This window comes from Lissotriton vulgaris, chromosome 10 (genome assembly GCF_964263255.1).
Source record: "Lissotriton vulgaris chromosome 10, aLisVul1.2, whole genome shotgun sequence".
Classification (NCBI taxonomy): domain Eukaryota; kingdom Metazoa; phylum Chordata; class Amphibia; order Caudata; family Salamandridae; genus Lissotriton; species Lissotriton vulgaris.
In genome coordinates this window covers 634589515-634610754 of record NC_141698.1, presented here as the reverse complement: position 1 = coordinate 634610754, position 21240 = coordinate 634589515, and positions in this window count along the sequence as shown.

Here is a 21240-nt window from a genome sequence, read left to right as displayed (position 1 = left end):
TTCTGCCCTGATTCTTTATTTTGTTCGTTATTTAATTTGAGTTCTTGTTGTTCTGCCAATTTTACTGATGCTCACATTACTTTTACCTCTAACTTTTTTGTCTATTATCTATTTCATCTCCACCTTATTTTGTATACTTTAAGACTTCATTTATGGGTTTCATTTGCCAGCACAGTATGTGTATTTGGATCATCTGACAAATCTCTGGTCTCAAACCAGATACAAATCGACAGACAAAATGTCCCATACTTTTATCACCAATATTCTCAAGTCCACAATACTGCTTGAACACTTGCAACAGACGCTCATAATAAGCATGGACAGTCTCATTTATTTCTTGTGTAGTCCTATCTATTTTTATCCAACCTTTTTCTTTTGGGGCGATTTTCCCTTTCAAGAAAGTAATCACCTGGTTATATTTCTTCATTACTTCTTCTGAAGGTGCACCTGTTTTCTCATCTGTTATGTACTCATCACTAGGCCAATTAACTGTGATTTTACATTCTGTCCATAAATCAGCAGGTACCACTATGTCAAACGGACCATCCAAATCCTTCAACAAAACCTTTGAAACTTTCGCAAACTTTTCAAACTGTCCAAACCATTTGACTGGCTTCTCTCTTAATTTTGGGAAATCATTTGTAAATGATAAAATATCTTGCCTTGTCCATGGAACATGTGCATATCCCTCTCCAGGTACTTCTCTCATAGGACACAATCTTCCTGTCTTTTTAGGTTCTCTTAATACATATTGTGATGCAGTTTTGTTTGCCTGTGCTTCCTCCTTTTTCTTAGTCCACCTTGCATTCCACCTGTCTAATCCCCCTACTTTTGTAAAATGTTCATTAGTTCTTTAATCAGTAATTTCCTAAGTCTTTGTCAGTAAATTCTGCTCTGTAAGGTTTCTGCAGTACCTTGGATCTTCCTTTTTCAATTCCCATCTCCGAAACAAGCTCTGTTAATTTTTTAGGAAACATTTTTAAATTTCTAGTTATGCTTCTACTTATAAATATTAATTCTTCTTCACAGTGCATATTTAATCTGTCCACTCCCATCTATCTTTACTTCCAATTCTGCTTTTAATTTATAAATGTCCAAAATATTTGGTTGTGGAACTGCTTTGTCCATTCTCTGTGCCCATCTTTCTTATTCTTCTGGTGACACAATTGTAGCACTTTTAGTTCCTGTGGAGGTTTCTATTTGTATTTCTTTTTAACAACTAGGTGTAACTCTTCTTTGGGTCTCATTTATCAGTTCTGTTATTGGTAAATTCATTAGTGATATTATTGATTCACATTCACTAGCTTAGTCCTCAATCATTATATTCTCCTTTATTAGTTCTATCACAGGAGTTGCCGTAACTGGTGGGTTTGAATTACTTCTTTTATCCCCATATAGTGGGACAACAGGACCTATAGTCACTGGTATAGTTAATGCTTCAGGGTGTACTTTATTCTTATTTATCACTTCCCTTTCGTTTTCCTGTAATATTGTTTCATTTAATGAGTCATGCAAAATTTGAGGAACTAATGGGATTTCTAAAGCTGGAGCGCTCTGTATATTTCTATTGGGTCTTTCCTGATATGGTGGAGGATTCTTTGTTAAAATGTCTTCCATAATCTCATCTTCAGATTCTCCACTACCTGTCATATTTTTAGTTTTCCTTGTACACTTGCCTCCAGACTGCTCATCTGACATTATTACAGGATACAATCCTTCTGCAACCATTGCCTGTCTCAATTGTTGCATCGGATCTTCAAGCTTTATATGCAACATTTTAGGGTAGAATCTTCTATGACCCCTTGTACTTCTAGATCTGTCTTGATCAAATGCCTCTATGTCCCACTCTTCTAGGGCTTCATACTGGACCAACCTAGGTCTAGGCTCCAATTCATTCATTCTATTCTTTAAATTCTGAAGGATTCTATCATTGAATGTACCATGTTCTGGAAAAGAAAATATTCCATTCACAAGCATGATATCCCATTTCCGTCATCATAAATAAGGCAGGAGTTGTAGGCGGTGGGATAAGAATTCCTTCTCCAGTTTTAATAGGTTTATCGTTTTTTTTAATAATTTTTGATTTTCTGCATAAATTACATTTTTTCATTCTCTCCGTACATTTTATAAGTTCTTCGTCTTATGAATTCTTGTCTAGCAAAACCCAAATCTCTTCTATCGGGGCAATTCCCTATTAAGGCTGGATCGTATTTCCACATACAAATTCCACTTTATTTTTACTCTTGTTTTCTTCGTTTCTCCAATCTTGTTGCCGTTTCTATTCTTTTATCCAAACAAATTTCGTTTTTCAAAATTCTTTTATCCAATACTAGCTCAACGTCAGTATCCACCCCTTACTACTGACCCCTCCTTTACAATACTCCGTAACTCACATGCCTGCTTCTCGACCAATCCCAGCGGGGCACGTGATGAGGTCAGTGCAACAACTGACCACTTCTTTACAATTCCCTGTCTTGTCACCCACACCCGCTGACTCAACCAATCCCAGCACAGCACTTTGTGATATCAGTGCAATTCCGGCAGCTGAACCTCCCTTCACAAGGTAATACGAAAACTTATTTTCTTTTAATATTTCCCAAAAAAATCATTAATAACAACATAAAAACATTTGCTACCCTGTCGGTTTCACAAAACCAATGGTTAAATTATTTTACTATGAGTAAAACATTCTGCTTACTCTTCATGCATTGCGAGTAAAACCATTCCGTTTACTCTGCACATAGGCTCAGAAGAACCTGATACTCTTCTAGTGTTACCCTGTCTAGGTGATATGACACCAAAATGTAACCAGCAAACTCTTTGCTAAAAATCACTCTCACTGTTTCACAACAAAATTTCCTAAAACCAACGAGTATCCTCACTGCAGTGTGATATCCATTCATCACCCGCTATACACTTCCCTGGAATTTCCAGACAACATAAAACAAAATACAAACAGGTTTGTTAATACATAAATCTACAATCAATGTTCACCAAATTAATCAATAAAAACCATACCTCTGCAAACTGACGAGACACCAACCTGCGGACAATTATCACTAAACACACATTCGGGCCCATAAACCACACTCACTCAATAGTCCAGTCGATGAAACCACGCTGGGGATCAATTTTAGGGCTAATTCTATATGTACGATTTGCCTCTCAATTTTGAACCTATTTAATTACTAAGCCCTTTCTTTACATATGGATCTATTTTACTTTATTAGATTTGAAAAATTTAGCAATGAAGTGTTTACCTGTTTTACTCATTCAAATACCCACAGACTCTGTTCAAATTTAAAGTTTTATCTGAATTTTCCAAGAGAAATCAAAGGCAAATTACGGTGTTAACTCCATCATTCTGAAGAGGTAAGATTCAATTTATCCAAATTAAACTACACATTTCAATGACGAGTACCTCAGGAAGAGAGGATAGAGAGAAAAGGCACATAGACACAATACACAGAATATATTTACCTAGGATGGTGCAAGATCAGACTCCTCTGGCCAAGAGTTTTAGTCCCCTCGGAAAGAGTTTCAGGTGACAGGTTCAGCACAAGATTAGGACAGGACAGGTAACCTCTTCTGGATTTGATGCCTGCATGTCACCCCTCTCTGATTCTAATTTCCTCCTCGATTCTTCAGCAAATTCCCCTTCCTAGTTCTATTGCCTCCTCGATTCTTCCACAAATCTCCTTCCTAGTTCTATTTGCTTGAGCATTCTATGCCCGCTTTCAGGTATTTTGATCAGCATTCGGACAGCATCTCTATCTCTCAGCGTTCTGGCAGAGATAATGCTTCCTAATCTAACTAACTACCCCAATTATACCTTTTGATGTTATGTTCCACCCCTAAATGTTTCAAACTTGTGAAGACTCCTAATTCTGATTGGACAAGCCAAGGGGATCATCATCACACCATGCTAAGTTTAATTCTTTTTCTTAAGACCTTTGTCTTATGTTCCTGCCCATTAATTTGTTTCTCCCAAGCTTTATTTCCCACCCATGTTCATAATGCATTTATTAACATTGTATACAGTTTGTCCATTTGTCCATTGAGTCTTGAGAATGTTCAGCTGCTTCCCAGGACATGTGGAAGGGTGTCCTTGATCGGGTTCCAAGACTTGAGATCATGACTCCGAAGTTGTCTCTACTGCGCATGCGGAGAGGTGTTACATGAGTGTCACATGGGTGTCAGCCCTCAGCTTGCTTTAAGGCTCAAATACGAAAGAAACAGAGAAGTCAAAAAGACAAGATGTTAGATTCAAATAAAATGTTTTCACTCTATACCACTTATCTCTACTCTAATCCCATTTAATTAAAAAAACTAGTTATGCATTAGCACCTAACATATAACTCGATTTAGTTTCAGACAGAGCAGATGCTGAGCATGTGGGTCTTTAACAGCCCATTTGAACTGTTATTGCATAGAAGCAGAGCTTTCCCTACAAGCGTTAAGACGTCATGCAGTTGACGCATGCGCAGTATTTTTTCCCGCGTTAGAAGAGATTTTGAGTTGCACTTGGGTTACTTGTTCGTAAAACACATAGGCAAGTTTCCCCCTTCTCTAATATATGTAAAAATGTTGCGTAAAATTAGTATTACAAACAATATTAGTAATTTATTATGATATTATATGAGAGGATTTATCCAGCAAGTTCCTTACGTGCAAATCCTTGCTTCATCAGTTTCCAGAAAGATTATGGGTGAATGTGTTGGCAAAGTTATATAGGTATAAAACCATGAATAGTGAAAAATAACGGAAAAAGACAGCCATAGGAGCAGTAATGGACATGGCATGGCCTTTAATAATAGTACTATAGCAAAAGTGCAGGAAATATGAATTTTGGAGGCATTTTACTAAAGTTTGTAGAATTTTTTTAAAAGAATTGTTAAATCAATACAAAACAAGTCAAATATGAGTACCAGTAATAGAGATAGTCCCATCTTCTTTCAAAAAGATTTAAGACAACTGTGTAACAAATGACCAGAGGAGGTATTGAAATTGAACTGTAGCTCATTCACTGTCACCATAACTATGATTGAAGAAGAAATTTGGAGAAGAAGAGTTGGTCAAAAAAATGTAAATTGGCATATATTTTATATTCAACCATACAAGTCTTGAAAGGTATTCTTAAGAAATGATAAATATGTTGGGCAGTGGCACATGTATGCTTAGATTCAAGAATCACAAATTCACATGTATATAGCTTAGAAAAGACCTCTAGTTTTACAGAGAAAAGACCAAAAATACCTTGACATAATGCTTGATGCAAATATTGTTCAATAAGTGTTGATCGTAGATCCTGTTCCAGAAGTAAGGACAACAATTTTGAGTGAATTTCCTAGAGATTTCAATATAAAAGTTGGTTAACTGAAAGGATTTATGCACCATATGAAAATCAATAAACATGCCACAACAAAGATACATAGGTAAGAAATATTCCTATAAGGCCATCGAGGAGAAAATCCAGGAGATACTAAGGGTGTAGATGAAACAATCATCGAACCAATGGTGTCCTAAAAGTGGTTGACCACCTAGACGATAGCAAAACGTATTAATGGTATCAATGGTGAGGTTAGATTGGGTGTAGATCTCAAGGAATTTAATAAAAATATAATTGTGGAAAGATTTACCTCACCGAAAAGAATTGAAATGTCAGCATTGGTTCACAGTATTGATCGGTCGTCTGCATACCATCATTTAATACTACTTTTAAAAAGTAGAGCACTTACTGCCTTTATAAAACCTGTATACTATTTTCAACTTACGACAATGTCTTTTTTGGTATACATCTCTGGCAGAAGTATTTCAAAGACTCACACATGATTTATTGAAAAAATAAAATGGTATTCTGTCTTTTCAAGAATATATCTTAGCACTGAGGAAGATTCCGGAAGTCCATGGCCACAGATTGGAAAGCATAATGGGAATTTTTGAAAAGAAAGGTTTGACTGTGACGCACTCTAAATGTAAGTTTGCATAAAGCTGTGTATCGGATGTAGCACATAAATTAGGTGGTGTTGGAGCAAAACCAAAGAAAATATTAATTTAATCTCTTACAGAAGCATTGGTTCTGCAAATCAAAGAAAACTTGAGGTCAATTTAAGGTTGCCTTTGAACTATGCAATCTGTGTCAGTAACAAAACCTGTTGAGAAATTAGATTACACGGCTTTGATACCCAAAGCGACAGCATTTTTACAACAGACCCTACTGGTTAAGGTGAGGCAGCAGTAGTAACACAAAGCGCCTGTAAAGGTAAGGAAAGAATAATAGCATTTGAGTCTCATTTGCTCACTTGAAGTGAAGAAAAACATTCTGTAGTTAATTAAATTGAAAACGTTTGCATGTGTGTGGGAAATTAAATATTTTATTCAATTTGTGTGGGGGAAAATTTGTTTAACCCCCTTTGCTGCTCTACTGACATATGCATACATCTTGAAAGGGTGCCATTAGGATGCCTTTATGAAATATGTATTATCTTGGACACAAGGGGCCATCACACCAGTTGAGGTTTACCACTTTTTTGTCCGTTAATGGGTGACAAGCTTCTCGTTATTGTGAGGGTGTGATAACTTAGCCTGGCATATGATGTCCACTAGTTCTAGTGGGCACCTTGCGCCAGTCTAATCGACCCTTATTGATGGTGGTTGTAAAGTCAACCTTATAGAAAGCTATCCTGGTGGTAGCATGAACCAGCAGTCTTCAGGCTAAGACTTCAGTAGGCGAGTTAAGCAAGTTGTTTTACCAATTATAATCCCTTGAGTAACAAATGAAAGGACACCACACAAGGTATATATCAAATATATATGTATTTAATCTAAACACAACCCCTCTGCACTCTTTATGAGGTCAGAGGTCAAAATACAATACAAGTCGCACAGCTAATATACGATAAGTTTCACAGTGTACGTTATGCCCTAGGGGCCTCACAAACCATATACTAAGAAAGTGGTATAAGTACCACGAGAGAATTAGAAAGCAGGCCTAGGGCCTGTGGAATCGCTTGGGCTACACTAATCGACCAAAGGTTAGGAAGTAGGAGGCCCACGGGAGCCGCGTGCAGTGTCTAAACACAGGCGCGGGTTACCATTGACTTTCTATCGAGTTCGTAAAAGTTACAAATATGCAATTTAAGGACACTTCCGGATGGACTAGGATGGAACCCTCTTAAACTAGGACACTTTGAGAGTCAAGACCCACGGGAGCACTGGATTAGTTGTGTTACCTCACCCAGGGAAGCCCGGTACATAGGTGTCTTTTTGTGTCGGGTTTCGTCGTCGTTTTCTATGGAGAGCTGTAAAGAAGGGCTGCAGCCGACCAGAGGAAAAGTGTCTGGGTGGATCCAAGGGTGGATCGAAGATCTGAAGAACCTGAAAGCAGAAGGGACAGAGTCTGGGTCACTAGCCAGTGACCAGGAAGGAGCCAGGTGATGTCGGGTGATTTCAGGTGAAGTAGTCAAACTTGTCTCTTCAGCCACGAGGTCCAGGAGGCATCGACAATGACCAGGCACTGGATTCGAGCTGTCTCACAATAGATTTAGATGATTGCTGTGTTGGTATCTGGATTGGACCCAACAAACCTTGGTAACCACAACCCATGCAGGATGTCAAGATTGGCTCTGTTGCAGACAAGCAAGGTCTGTGGGACTTCTCCTTTTCAGGGAAGTTGGAGCAAGCCTGGAGCAACTAGGAAAGGGAGTGCGTTTTAAAATGGAGTCTTCAGGGGGCTCACTAGCAAATGGGCAAGGAACCGGGAAGATGCATTGAGCTGAAATGCAAAAGTGGGGCCCACGGGACACTCGCGGAGTGTGGGGGCCTGGGCTTTGGTGCAAATGGTGCTCAGGGATGGGGCTTCTTTTACCCCAATGCACAACTTAATGAGGCTTCAGGAAAGGAGTGCAGGTAGCAAAATGCAGGATGTCCAGGGTGTCCAGTCCCATGTCTCTCATGTCCGCCATGGGCCTCAGCTTTGCTGTGGATGTGGGTTGGAGTCAGTGAAGTCTGGAAGTCCAGATCCTGTGTCGCAGATTCTTTGGGATCTGGCAGGAGCCTCAAAAATGCAGACAGGCAAAGTTGCTGTTGATGCCTGTTTGAACAGGGTGGTCAATCCTTGAACACAAGGGAGATATCTTCCATCTTCCAGTCAGAATGGAACATCGAAGGTCCAGGATAAGTCTTTCAAAGATTCGTCCAGGGTAATCTAAAGTCCTAGGGACACAGCTCCTATACTTATACTAAGGATGGGGCTGGATTACCCGGCCAGGTCCCTCCTATGGGTGGACCTGGACAGGGGGTGGTTACACCCCCTTGCCTTTGGCCAGTTTCGCACCAGAGTTGGGGCTGAGTGCCCCAGCAACTGGTTTGAACAAGGCTATGCATGGAGCTCCTTGTGTGCCTCAGGCAGTGTCTGGAAAAGCATCTGCTGATGCGGCCCTCTCTACCCCAATACACAAAACCCTGTCTGGGGAAGTGCTGGCACCTCCCTGGACAGGAAACCTATTGTCCAGGCCTCCCCTGCCGGAGTTTCATCCAGCAGCAGGAGGTCAGACTTGTGTCTGTGGCATCAGCATCCATTCTGTGATGCAGAGGCTCTGTTTAACTTTAACCGGGCAAAGCAGTAACTACATGTCTTCTCCCTCTGGAAGGGTGGAATGCTACCCCCACCGCCAGCACTGGCGGGGGGTTAGTATTCCAAAGTGTTTGACACCTTACATGACATGTTTTGATGAAGCCAAACCAAAGTTAGCATTAACCACGAGGATTATTATGCACTATGGCTATATCATAGAACAGCTATAAGGAGATGGTTCCGAAAGCTGCAGAGGGGCTCAGCTCATGCTAGGGTGCCCTCTCACATAAAACCAAGCCCTCTGCCACCAGGATTGTCGAAGCCTACCATAGGAGTGGCTTATAGGTGTATATGTGTCTATATATATATATGTAGATATGGGGATACTATATCTAAGTATGGGGTGATTACACCACCTTACCCAGGCTGTGTGAACAGACCTGGGGTGTCAGTTTGGAAGGCAAACCAGGGGTGGCACAATACATGCTGCAGCCCATGGTAGGCCTAAGGTGCACCTATGCCCTGGGTACCTATGGTAAACTATACAGGGGTTCATAAGGGTGACCCAGTAACCAATCTGGTATGTACCTAAAGTAAATGGTATCAATTTAGAGAGAGAACAGCTGGGCTGTGGGTCTGATTAGCAGGCCCAAAGCCACATCAAAGTTGAAAAACCAGAGAATCACAGCAAAAAGTGGGGGTGACCATAGGAAGCAGACCCTACTCTCCTACAGAGGGTGTTTGTCAGTATTAGTATCCTTCTTGGCACTGGCAAATTCTAGAATGAGGTGGCTCAGTGTTCACTTCTGGCCTGCCTCAGTGACACGTGTGTGTGACATCACTAATTGGAATTGTATTGAAATTTCATTTACATAGCACCTTCTACCCGCTGGGAGGCATTCAAGTGCATTATGGCAAATAGTGCACTCTAGCATTTGTTGATGCATCTTCTCAGTAAAAAAGTGTACTATTAGTAGGTGGAGGTATTCACCTTCTGCTAGTAATAATAGCCCAATCACTAATAGGTCCATTTAACTCTCAGTAAATTAATCCTTGCCCAATCCTTGGTAACTTAGCAAACAAGCAGGCAGGCTTAACTTAGGAGACGGGTATCTGTAAAGCTTTTAATGCCCCAAAACCATAAATAAGCAAAAGACACAGCACAATAAAAATCCAACATTAAATAATAAAAATAGAGAACATTTGTATCTTTAAAATTGCACCAAATGAAAAAAAAACAAAGTAGGGAACCGGAGATATGATTTTTTAAAATAAAAAAATGTTTGTTCTAGCGCCAAAAAGCTTTAAGCGCCACTCACAGCTATCTGGTCTCCTTGGACCAGGGCAAAATCAAAGTTTTAGGCTGACCGCGATGTAGCATGGATCAGATAGGCTGAGGGCTAGGTCCCAGTCACAAATTTACCAGCCCCTTGAGACCCTTACGTGTGAGTAGTCCTGCTCAACAAACACCTGATTGATTGATTCTTGTAGCTTTTTCTCTTAAAGATGAGTCCTTGGGTTCCTAGGATCCAGCGTCCGATTTGGGGACGGTGGCTTGCTGCAGCGCAATACTCCAGTGAGCCTCTTAAAGTTTTTGTCCTTGATGGCCAGGAGCTCCGAAGCTTTCAGCAATACAAACATGCAAAGTCAGGCTGATTTACCAGTCGCACAACTGCAGCTTGACTCTCCTGGAGCTCCTCCTGGAGCTTTGAAGCAAAAGTTTGCAGAAAGTTTCCACACTTCGAGATCCTATTGGTTCTAATCTCCTCTGGATGAAAACAAGGGTCCACTAGTACTAGCCAAGGATTCAGAGACTCTGGATTGCCTCTTGAGGGCTAAGACTCAATTTCCCACAATACACCTGCACAGTCCAGGAAAAATCCAGTTGTAACTGGTCAGCTGAGAGATCCTCTCTTTAGCTTGGTAGGTGACTTCTTCTGGCTCTGTTGTACCTGTTGCTGGTCAGGGAGTCCACTCCTTTTCCTTTGAGTCAGGCACATTCCCTTCTTTTTGGAGCCTTGTGACAGCAGCTGGTGCAGTCCTCTTGAGTGCAAGCCTTCTGTGGTGTAGTCCAAGGGTCTAGCAGGCAGTCTATCTTCTTCTGATGTTCCAGGCAGTGATCTGAGGAGCTCCTGCAGCTCTCCCATATTATCCTCTATTCTGTGGTGGCATGCAGAGACGGCACTTCAACCAATAGGGGTTAAGCTACCTGCCCCCCTATGACCACTTCCTTTAAGTGTGGCATATGTTTAAACCAGAATGCACTGTTCTCCCAAAAATCAAAATGGAGAAATTCTCACCTTGGTGTGTGTGTCTGCAAAACCCAACCCAGAGGTCTGGCCGGCTAACATCTGACTACACTTTCCTTCCAGCCCTCTCCTAATCTAATTAGGAGGCTCGTATCTGGCTGTCGATCAAAGAAGTGGGGCCGGGCATGGTTCCCATGATATCTGTCCTCCTGCCTTTGAAATCCAGCTTATTTCCCAGCCCCCTTCCTCTCCTGGAAGCAAATGTCCTCCCACCAAATGGCTGTATTGTTGTAGCCCCAGGCTTCTTTACACATTATCAGGTAGTAGCTTGGCTCAAGCTGTAAACGTCTGGACAATCAGTAGAGCCTTATACAAGGCTGCTTTAGGTAACTTCAGGATAGTAAATTCTAAAACTCCTTTGCTGTATTAGTTATAATACCTCCAACCTTGGCAAGTTGTTGGAGTTAATGTGATCATTATCTTGAGACTTTGAATGATAGGCCTAGCTAGCACCAATCATAAGCTAGATTGTTTTAAGTTAAACAAAGCCTTCCCATGTTAGTCTAAGGAGCTAGCAGCACTACAATAGGAAAAAATGGCTTTCGCTGATTTACCCTACCAGGGCATATAATCTTTTTTTAACATTATTCCTGCTTTTTATTATAATGCACTTTGGGGTATCTAGGGCAGACCTTAGAGGTAACTTAATTGTAATAGTTTTGGGATTTGAAAGCACTTTTAATTCCAAAGTCGAATGTTAACATAGTTTTATTTTAAACCAAGCCTCCAGGGAAGGCCTGTCTATAAAATGACACCAGACACGATAGCAGTGCACACTTAAGTCCACTGGGGTCTCCAAAGCAACATGATCTACCATATACGAGGGACTTACAGGCCGGTTGTCTTTGCCAATTACAATTATACCAATTACCATATACCTTTAGAGGACAGAACACTTGCCCTGAGCCTGGCTAGCAGGGCCCAGGGCACTTTCAGAGTCAGTAGCCACCAGCAAGGGTCAAAAGATTGTTATGTTATGTTATGTTATGTTAGTACGGCTCTTCTATAGCGCACAGCTACTCCATGGAGTGTCCCGGCGCTTTGACAAAGACCCGAGAGAGAGAAAATCTAGGGCAGATGCAGGGCAGCAGAAAAATTACTGGGTAAAAAGCCATGTCTTCAGCTCCTTCCTGAAAACCAGTAGATTGCTGATTTTCCTAAGGGAGACGGGCAAGGAGTTCCAACATCTTGATGCCAAGTATCAGAAAGAACGGCCTCCAATTCTAGCCCGCCTGATGGGAGGAACAGAAGCCATGGCCAAGGACGCCGATCTCAAAGTTCTAGAGGGCAGATAAAAGGCAAGGCGCCTCCTGATGTATCTGGCCCCTGCAAGATGAAGCGCCTTAACACCTTGGCTGCATTGGCTTTTCCCCTCCTGTGCTGGGAGGCTTTGAATCCCATTGTTCATGACGAGCTCAGCTCGTCATAAGCACAGCTCCAGTGTGCCTCATGATGAGCTGAGCTCGTCATGAGCAGCGAAGGGGTTAAAGGCGAGAGTCAGCGCCTTAAAAGTAATCCGTCTTGCGACAGGGAGCCAGTGAAGCATTTTAAGCAACTCCGATGCACTCGCTCTTCGATGAAGGCCATAGATGGCCCTTGCAGCGGAGTTCTGCACTAGCTGAAGGCACGCAAGAAGAAATTTTGGCAATCCCAGGTAGAGCACATTCGCGTAATCTAGGCAGGAGCCTATCAAGGCCTGTACAGTGGTCTTTCTATGCTCCAGGGACAGGATCGGGCGGAATTTCCTTAGCATTTTTAAAATGCCAGTACATTTCCCTGGGAGCTCGCGAATCTGAGGCCCAAAGGAGAGGCCATCATCAATCTGGAAGACAAGATTCTTCGCCTTTGAAGAGGCATTTGCCGGAGGGTACATGTCGGGAGGCCACCAGGCCTTCCATCTTGGATCAGGAGAGCAGCCAAAGAAAAGCAATTCCGATTTATCGGAATTACATTTCAGACTGTGCTGTTTAAACCAGTCAAAGACTGCTCCCAGACAGTCTCTGATCCGCATGCCATCAAAGTCAGAGCCCTTAGTGCAGGTGAAAAGGAGCTGGGTGTCATCAGCGTAGGATACGATCTGAGCACCAAACGACTCCGCCACTGCCGCCAGAGGGGCCATATAGATATTAAAAAGGGTGGGGTTCAGGATGGCACCCTGAGGCACCCCCACCTCCAATGGCGGCATGTCGGCAGAGAAAGGTGGCGCCCGGGCCGTTTGCCGGTGGCCGGCCAAGAATGACTCGAACCACTTCAACACCACTCCACGCAATGCGATCTCCCAGAGTCTTAAAAGGAGACCGTCATGGGGAATGGTGTTGAAGGCCGCCGACAAATCCAGCATAACTAATATGGCCTTTCCACCAGTATCTAGAGCTTCTCGGATGGCATCAGTAACTTCAAGGAGAGCAGTCTCCGTACTCATGTTGGTGCGAAACCCCGAATGAGTATCGTGAAGAATGTCATTACTCACAATGAAGTTAGAGAGGGAGATGTGAACATGCTTCTCCACCACCTTTGCCAAAGCCGGGAGAAGGGAGATCGGTCTATAGTTAGCATGGATTAAAAGGTCCAAATTGGGTTTCTTGACAAGCGGCAGGATCAAGGCATGCTTCCAGGCCTGGGGAACCTCTCCCGTGCTTAAGGACATGTTGAGCACCAGGTTTAACAGAGAGTTTAAGGCCGGTGCTACTTTTCCAAGGCATTTTGCGGGACAAGGGTCCTGCGGGCAACCAGACTTAAGCTTGGTGAGAAGGTCAAGAGAGGCAGGAAGGGACAAAGGTGGGAACTCAGAAAGAGAGGGGCCGTCCACTACCAAGGATGGGGACCGAAAAAGCCTGTGCTCAGATACAGATACTGAACTCCAAGGGGAAAAAGTATCTTGAATAGCTTTAATTTTTGAGGTGAAAAAGATTGCAAGTTGACGGACCCATGCTTCCGTGTGGGAGTGGGATGGCAATATCGAGGTGGGGGAAATAAAATCTTTTACGATGCAGAATATTTCTTTGCTCTTATTCGCCGCATCCTCTATTCTTTTGTCAAAGAAAGCTTTTTTCCCAGCCATAATATGGCGATGATAAAGCTTTGTGAGTTCCCTATATTTATTTTTATCACTGGGATCATACATGCGGTGCCAGTCCCTTTCAGCTTTTTTACACTCTCGGCGCAGCTCACCAAGAGAAGGAGTGAACCACGGTGCCGAGGCGGGCCTGCAGGATTTTCTAGAAATAGCCATGGGAGCTAACTCCTCAAATCTGTCAACTAGCCACCTGTGTAACAAATCCAAATCCACCTCTAAACTACCAGACAGTTGACAAGGGTGTATAGAAAGTGCAGTTACCAGCATTTCAGGGGACACCCGGTGAAAAGCCCTGGCGGTCCCTCTAGAGCCTTCCAGCGGCCTAGAGGAGGCAGTGATGACAGGAGAAATAGTAAAGTTTATTAAAAAATGGTCAGACCATAGGACAGGGATCGGGGGGATGGGTCGATCACAGCTGTGATGACCCCACAGATTGGGGTGAGCATGGCAAAAAGGATTACTTTCCCCCACTCCAGTCTCTTTGTGGTGGGTTAATGACTTAGGTGTGATCATGAGAGGGGGCTACCTAAGAAGCAAAGGGTTACTGTAATTCATATATATATATATATCTATCTATCTATCTATCTATCTATCTATCTATCTATCTATCTATCTATATATATATATATATATATATATATATATATATATATAAACAAATTCTTCAAACAGCACTCTCCTGCCAGAAATGAAGACACGGACCACGTAGGTTGCAGTAAGGGAGATTTTAATTAAAAACCTCTCAGGTTACGCATTTCGAGCAACTTGTGCTCTTGGTCACACAACGCGCACCTGGTCAGCAAACAAATTTATACACATTTTTTTAACGTGATGCTCCACCTATTCAGTGAGTCACATGGTGTATAGACATAAAAAACACACTATAGTGGTTTTATATATAAGTGCACACCATTAAACAAATATAAAACAGTGAGAAGGGCACTGAAACAAAATAGCTGCATGAATGCAAAAACTTTGACAATAACATCCTGTATATAAATGGTATAAAGTCATGTTCAAATTGATTGTGTTGGAAAAAAGGATCCAACTTAAATACGAAATAAAGTATAAACATATAGAAAAATATAATATCTATATATACTCATTTCCTATGTACAAAAATATATATGTACACACATCTGTCTATTTACAATACTATATACATATTCACAAATCATGACTCGATAAACCTGTACCCTCTTATTGGGTACCTCTCCTAGTCTCACAGTTCATTTGTGTGCTATATCGTCATGACTAGGCTCTAAGAATGTACATTGTAAGTGCCTCAACTCATATACCACGACCCAAAGTGATTCCTACAAATAAATAATAATGTGATTTAGTGAAAGCAGAGAAAATCCGTGTTGATATCAATAACTCACTTATCAACAGTATATACATGAAGTTTGTACAAGAGACATACATTTACAGGGAACAATTACATTCAAATCAAGATCTTACAAGAAAAAAAGGTCTTAATTAGATTTCGACTTGGTGCAACTCAGCGCAGTTAGAATTTTCTTTTACAAGAACCAGTTCTTTAGTTCAGCAGGACCGTGAAAAGAATAAACATGAAAGACCACTTGTGAGTACTCTCTAGATCTAATAAGAGAAATATAATATGATAACCATGCACATGATGGTAATAATATGCAGTGTCACAACAAATGATGCAAATCTTCCGTTGTATTTAACCCATTAGGGTACTTGCTGTCCAGCTCCATTATATACTCAGTTTCTTTTTTCCTTAACAGTCTTTCTCTATCACCTCCTCGAGTGAGGGGTGCTACCACATCAATGACATAGTACGTTAAATTAGACAAGTCATTGTTGTGGGTGGACTTGAAGTGGCGTGCTACCGGGTAGGTATTATCATTATTCACTATCGAACGTAAGTGCTGCAAGATCCTGACGTGCACCTGTAGTTTGGTACTGCCCACATAACGAAGGCCACAGGTGCACGTCAGGACATATATAGCATACTCACTGTGACAGTTGTAATATCCCCGGATGGGTTTCCTGATGGGACTAAACGGTGTATGGTAATGAGATGTGTTCACACCGAATTTGCACGCCCTACAAGAGGAACATTTAAAGAAACCTTTCTGCTTGAGCCAGGCACTGCCACTGCCCAGCTCAGGGCTACTTTTAACTAGACACTTGTGCATACTGGGGGCCCTTTTGTAGGTTATGGTAGGGGCACTGGGAAGTATGTCACTCAAGAAACTAGCCGTCTTGAGGATAGACCAGTGCTTCCTAACAATAGACCTGATTTGTCTCTCCTGTTTACTATAAGTCAGAATCAGGCGAGGGGCAGTGTTATCAGATTCTGGCTCAGATGTTTCAGATCTCAGAAGAGCTTTCCTAGGTTTATCTCGGCTACGTCTAAGGGCACTATTTAAAGTATTGTTCTTGTAGCCTCTCGCTCTGAGTCTGCTGATGGTATTTTGAGCCTCTTGCTCAAATATCTCAGGAGTGCTGCTGATCCTTTTGACACACAGCAACTCACCGTATGGAATGTTTGCAATAACATGCTGAGGGTGTTTGCTACTGGCATGAAGTATACTTTTACCTGCCGTAGGTTTACGGTATAATGATGTAATAACAGTATTATTGTCAACGGTTACACGGACGTCTAAAAAGTCTGCCTGCACTTTGCTGATGTTAGCCGTGAAGAAAAGATTTTCATTATTCGTGTTAAGTGCATCTACAAAGGAACAAGCGCTTTCCTCATCCCCCTCCCATATGCAGAACACGTCATCAATAAACCGTTTCCAGTATTGAACATGTTGAAATCCCGGTGTGTTGATGAGACCGCGCTCCTCCCACCAGCCTACGTGTAAACACGCATAGCTGGGGGAGAAGCACGATCCCATCGCCACACCCCGGACTTGTCTCCATACATTTTTAGCAAACATGAAGTAGTTATTATGAAGGCACCAATGCACTAATTCACATAACATTTTGTTGTGCGCCAAGTATTCACAGGATCGTAGACTAAGATAGTATTTGATAGCATCCAAACCTTTAGAGTGATCTATAGAAGTGTACAAAGACTCGATGTCAAGGGTTAATAAACACCAATTTTCTTGCCACTGAATGGAGTTCAATTTGTTTAAAAGTCCCCTGTATCTTTAAGATAACTAGGTAAGTCTTTCACAATGTCCTGCAGAAAATAATCAATATACCGAGAAATGTTTTCTCCAACACTATTGATAGCCGCTATGATGGGTCGGCCAGGTGTAGGAATTTTCTGTTTGTGTATTTTAGGGATCAAATACAAAATAGGTATCACTGGGTGTTCAATGTGCAAATAGTCAAATTCAGTTTGTGAGATCGAATTGTTTCTTTTAAACGAGATAAGCATTTTTTTCAATTCATCTTTAGCTCTCTTATATGCCATCCCATTCGATCTTTCATAACACTTGGGGTCATTTAATTGTCTCATGGCTTCAGCCGTGTATTCATCCTTCTTCCACAAGACAATGTTCCCACCTTTGTCAGATTTATTTATAACCACTTCCTGATTTTGACTCAATTTTTTCATTAGTATATTGTATTGATTAACCCTGGCATTGTCTTTATATGTTTGTGCCTGCACAATACGGTTTAGCTTTTTTAGATCTTCCGTAACACATTTGTGGTATATGTCTACCGCGTCTTTTGGCATAACAGGCATAAACGTGCTTACCGGTTTAAAACGACTTTCTCCAGCTCCTTTTTGGCATATATCCACATTCAACAGTTCTCTCTGAGTGTTTGGAACAACTCCATCGCTTGATGTTGAATCAACAGCCTTCCCCAGATCACATAGGGTAAGTAGCAGCCTAGCATCACGTGATGCTGGGGCTGTAACGCTGGTCGCGGTCTTTGTATTCCGTTTGGCATTACTTTCCTTTTGTTTGGATAAAGTCTTTGAAGAAAAAAACTTTTTAAGTTTTAATTTACGAATAAATTTGAACACATCTGCTCTGGTGTTGGTATAATTAAATGAACTTTCAGGACAAAAATTTAGTCCTAAAGATAGTAATTGTTCCTCCGCTGTTGTTAAAGTTATATCGGAAAGATTAGTAATGGTGCAATCCTTCATTGTTTCTTTTTGTTGAACCATTGCTTCTTCTTTTTTTGCTGTTGCGGCTGCTGTTGCCTTTCTTTTTTTGCGTCTTGCGTGGCGTCTTGCAGTGCGCCTTTTGCGCTGTGATTCTTTTTCAGTCTGGGACGCAGTGTTTGCAGCAGTGTTTGTCACTGACGATGTCATGAGTGATGTAATATGTGACGTCATCGGCAGTGCATTGCAGGCGCGCTTGTTATAGAGAGTCCAACTAACTATAACGTTGGAATTTCTATGGTTTTATGTCAGTAAAATTTCCAGCTAACTATAACTGGTGTGAAACCTATGGTTTTTTTAGTGAATTTAATAGGTTTTTTAATGCTAATTCCTAACTATAACTGGTGTGAAACCTATGGTTTTTTCAGTGAATTTCATAGGTTTTTTAAATGCTAATTCCTAACTATATATAGGGCCTCAAACCTATGAAATGTAATATTTTTTATAATGAATCCTATATTGTATATTTATGTATTATTATTATTGTTATTATTTTTTGCCCTGGTGCGCTCCCGGTGCGCGCCCCGGTGTGCGCACCGAAAAGCGCAGTTTTCCGGAGCGCCCCGGGTCGCGCACCGGTGAGTGTCCCGTTAGTGCTATTGCCACGAACGAAAACATAATCGTGACGTATCGTGTAGCCGCGTCCGCGTGATACGCACGGCGTAAGCGCACCCGGAAGCACTCGAGCGAATACGATCGTGCAACGTAAGCATGCGACGCGCTTACGTGGCGCGCCCCGTGGCAGGCCGCCGGGCGCGCCCGGGGGCGTGTCGCGTAAGCGCGTCAGGTCAAGTGACCTGAAAATAACACTTTTTATTGGTGCAGAACAGCTTTGGTTTCCAAATGATGAAAGCCCGGGTCATGTGACCTGAAAATAACACTTTTCATTGGTTCAGGACAGTTTTTTTTCTCCAAATATGAAAGCCCCCACCTTTTTTCCTTATTCTGACTTTGTCCTTTGACTGAGGAAGACCTGTTTGGAGATCTTTGAGTAATATTTTGTACTTTAAAATGGCTACAGTAGCAGCAGCAGCTGGAGCATCTGCACCACCACCACCACCACCAAGAGGACCACCGCAACATCAGGAAGAAGAGGAGGAGGAGGAGGAGGAGGAGGAGGAGGAGGGAAGGAGGTGGCTGCCAGAAGACAATACCCCATACAGGCCAAAGCAGCACATTGTATGGGAGTTTTTTTCCATCCCAGAGGGCAAGAAGAAAGTGAATGCGGAAAAAAGGTGACTTGCCAAATCTGTGGCATTGAACTTTCAAGGGGGAACCCTAATAAGAAATATTCATTTGGTAATAACACCATGATTCGGCACATGCAGCGCAAGCATCCTAACAACTATGCTGTGGCAGAGGTGGAAGAACTGGACAGCAACCCTCCCCAGTCTTCACCCAGCACCTCCAAACGAAAGCAACCCACTCCATCGGGACCAGAAACAAGGGAGATGGTCCCAAACATTCAACAAAAGTTTGGGCAATACAAGATCTCTTGTATTTTTTGTGGTAAGACCGTCACCTATGGTGAGCAAAGCATAACGCTTATCAACCGTGCTGGTGACAACAACAAATGCCCCAAAAATCCTTAATTTTTTAATGATTTTTTTTTGCTCCAGTTGAGCCGTTTTCAATTCCCTGTTTTTTGTTTCTCCCCATAAAAATAACAAAAAAATATATAAAATAGTTCATAAAAGCCAAAAAAAGTACAAAATGTTCAAAAAAACATAAAAAAAAATATAAAACAACAAAAAGAAGAAAAAAAACTGTTCTTTTTAGAACTACCTCCAATTTATAAAAAAAAGGCTACATTTAAAAAAAATTCTATCATTGTTTTTTTCCCATGGTACGCTCCCCAGTACGCTCCGCGGTGCGCGTACCGGGCGCCGCCCCCCGCGCAAATCTAAAAATAAATACATTTTTTTTGTCCCACGGAGCGCTTTTATAGCCCTCACATCAAACCTAGGGGGTCAAGGGGGGTCTACTCTGCCCCCTTATGGTAATTTCCACCTTTGTTTTTGCCACCTCTTGTGTCTCGATCCTACTGAGACACAAGATGGCGGCCGCTCCGGACTGTTTGGAATGTTGACAGACACCCGAGAGCCAATCTGCTTTCCGCGCGCGAACTCGCGTAGAGCGCTGGTTAGCGCCCCGGTGTGCGTACCGGGTCGCGCTTATAGATATATATATTTTTTGGAACCTAAATAACTCAAAATCCACTGGAGCACATATCTTGAGACATAGCAAAGGCACATCGGGCTACCAGTCCCTACAATATTGCCAAGTTTGGTGGAAATCCATTCAGCCGTTCGGGCTAAAAATGAGGTCGACCGCCCTATGGAAATTAACATGGGAAAAACACGTTTTGGGACCCCCCTTTTTTTTCGGCCCAAACAAGTACGCTCTCCGGGGCGCACACTGGGGCACGCTCCGGGAGCTCTCCAAGGACAAAAAAATAAAAAAAATTTACAAAATGGGAAAAATTGTAGGGACTTGTAACCCGATGTGCCTTTGCTATACTCAAGTGGTTTTTACGAAAATTAACTTTTTAAAAAATATATATTGTGCTACATTGGGCTATATATATGTTACAGCCCAAATGTAGCCCAAATGTAGCCCAAAGATGGCCACCAGAGACAAAAAAATACTAATGTAGCCCAAATATCAGCCATATGTAGCCCAACTATAGCCCAATGATAGAATGTACCACAGTGTTCTCAAGAACAACTAGAGCATTAACAGTCTTACTTATAAAGTGAGACTTATAGTTAGGAATTAGCATTTAAAAAACCTATTAAATTCACTGAAAAAACCATAGGTTTCACACCAGTTATAGTTACCATGAAATTTTACTGACATAAAACCCTTGAAATTCCACGTTATAGTTAGTTGGACTCACTATAACTTGCGCGTGTAATGCACTGCTGATGACGTCATATATTACATCACTCATGACATGGTCAGTGACATCACTCATGACATCACTGATGACTCCATCGTTGTGACAGAGTGACAGACCTCCTTTCAGTGTAATGTAACCCTTGAAACACATATTCAAAAATAGAAACTAACATTTACAAAAAAGTGGAGATACCTATACCAGTTACAACAACCAATTCAGTAATTCCACCATTTATATAAACATCCACTCATTCACCAACAGTTCTATATA